This window comes from Engraulis encrasicolus, chromosome 18, assembly GCF_034702125.1.
Source record: "Engraulis encrasicolus isolate BLACKSEA-1 chromosome 18, IST_EnEncr_1.0, whole genome shotgun sequence".
In the NCBI taxonomy this organism is placed as follows: Eukaryota; Metazoa; Chordata; class Actinopteri; order Clupeiformes; family Engraulidae; genus Engraulis; species Engraulis encrasicolus.
In genome coordinates, this window is record NC_085874.1 from 32614044 (window position 1) to 32616691 (window position 2648).

The following is a 2648-nucleotide window of genomic DNA, read 5'->3' on the forward strand; positions in this document are numbered from 1 at the left end:
CACACTAGAAATAGAGGTGCTGGCAACAAGTAAAACGTGACCTCTCACACGTGACCTGAGGAAGGCCGACAGGCCGAAACGTTGTCACATTTAAAACCTGTTTTATGCAACTCGGAAGTGTGCGGCACTTCTCTCCTCCTACAGAATGAGAGTGTGGCATGGCAGTTATATCAGGGTCATGCCATTGGTCTGTGATGCTTTAAGGTCAAGGTCAGATCCTAATGATGGTCATTCAGATTCGTTCTAGAAACTCAGGAAAAAGTGTGATTTTTGAAAACTCTGGTTTCGCGCTTGCATGTACACAGAGAAGAAAAGAGACTTGAATGGCTTTCCTCTCCCACTACACTGCTGCCCACAGGCTTATTGCATTTATCATCGCTCTCAACAGCATATTTATGCTTACTTATCAGCGGTGTGTGAACAAAGTTATTTTTGAGAACAGGGGGAAGAATATCCATGTGTAAATACATAGTTACAAATGCATCTAAATCCTAAATCAGTGTGGTAAAATGGGACAAAAAAGAATATATCAGAAGATGCTCCATGTCAGACAAAAACTTGTCCTTGGCAAACTGCGTACATTAACTAATCATATATGTACTCATTTCCGAATTTGCCTGAATATTGAACTTGCTACGGGAACCTGAATTGACTAATGGAGATTGAATTCTCATTTTTCTGCCCAGTCAAGTTTGAAGAAAGGAGAAGCTTACACAGTGCACGTTTAAGTTGTCTACAACAGCTCCAAATACAACGGGTCCACATTTGGTACACATGTAACATGCAATGAGGGATGAAGATGTTGTAAGGAGAGGGGGAAGTAAGTGTGACCTTGGCTAAGAGTCAGATATATTGTGTTTTCACCCCGACCTTCATAAACATTTCAGGTTCACTTCATCTGCAAACCCAGAAGAAAATGTATTCTCCAGAGTGTCATACGCCTATGGCTATGGTTTAGTTTTCCTATGGATATATATATTTTTAAAACAAACAACCCTGAAGTTTTCTCTATTGCTATGCAGCGCAGATGTTTGTCTTCAATACCTCTGAGTTTAATTGTTGTTGAAATGTGTTAGAGATGTCTCAAGTTTACCGCGAATTTGACCTTTCATAGATGTGACCTTGCCCCGTTTTGGGGGTCAACGTGAGGTTATCTAAGCTGCAACCCCTGATCGAGCTCCAGACAGAAACTAGAGCAGTCAAAGATAGCAACCTGGCCCCACTGCCCATGGGAGTTACCAGGGCTCTAAATTAAAGGGGTATGCCACTATTTCGATGCTTAATACAGTTAAAATCGTTGGCTGGGGTTTATAAAGGTGGTAAAGTGTCTCATTTTTCATGTTAAGCGTTGTTTTGCTTTAAGACAAGTTAAAAGAGGGAGTATGTAGCTAAGCTAGTGAAAGTCAATGGATCACTGTAGCATGTAGCATTAAAGTCTTAAAGCAAGACAACGGCTTACATGAAAATTAAGACACTTTACCACCTTTATAAACCCTGGCCAACGATTTTAACTGTATTAAGCCCCCAAATAGTGGCATACCCCTTTAAGACAGCCAACCAGCAAAATGCAGGTGAAAATTCAGTGTGGCTGGTAGAAAAGAAAACTTATGAGCCACTTTCACTAATGGTGAGTGGATGTGTGGCTAGTGAAATTAAACATCGACTATACTAGCCAAATTGGCTAGTGATGACAAAAAAGTACATTTATAGCCAGGGACGGATTAAGATGGCCGAGGGGCCCTAGACTACAGGTTGGTGTGGGCCCCCTCAGAAGGCAAATTTCGTGACAAAATCCCATAGACCGTCTCATAATTACGAGCTAGGAATTGAGACTAACATGTCCACCAACTGGAGAGGAGAATTGACAAGATTTAAAACCATACTTGACACGACTGATGCATTTTTCAATATCCCATCTTGTCATAATTTTGCTATTTTTGACTTTTGGCCAATTTGGGCCCATCTGGAAGGCGGGGGCCCATAGGCTGCAGCCATATCTAGCCTGTGCAATAATCCAGACCTGTTTATAGCCCTGCTAGTTACACATGATGATGTGTGTTTGGTGCCACCCATAGGCAACCAAAGTCAATGCAGACAGACAGACAGACAGATAGACAGGCAGGCAGGCAGACAGACAGGCAGGCAGGCAGACAGACAGACAGACAGACAGACAGACAGGCAGGCAGACAGACAGACAGACAGACAGACAGACAGACAGACAGACAGACAGACAGACAGACGGACAGGGTCATTGCAATACTTGGCCCAACAAAAAAAGTTTGGGATCTTTACTCCAGATATCAGAGCTACCGTATAAGGTCATATTACCAATGTGCCAAAAAAGCATCACCAGCCCAGGTCCACGTCTCAAGCATTCCTATGCTCTGTCCGAAATGTTACATTGCAAATGTTGCATTGTTTTGTACCAATTATGTGAATATACCCGATTGACAATTGATAATTCATCAGGGAATGAAGACTAGGTTTAATCCAGCGCCTGTTTACTTGGATGTGCATGCACTCCAAACGTTATAATATTCCGGACTGAGTCTGGACCTATGGCACTCTGGGTAGATGCCATTACAGCAACATTTTATTTTAGTCTTACGTCTATTAGCAGTAATACATACAATGTCAATGCCTGTTTA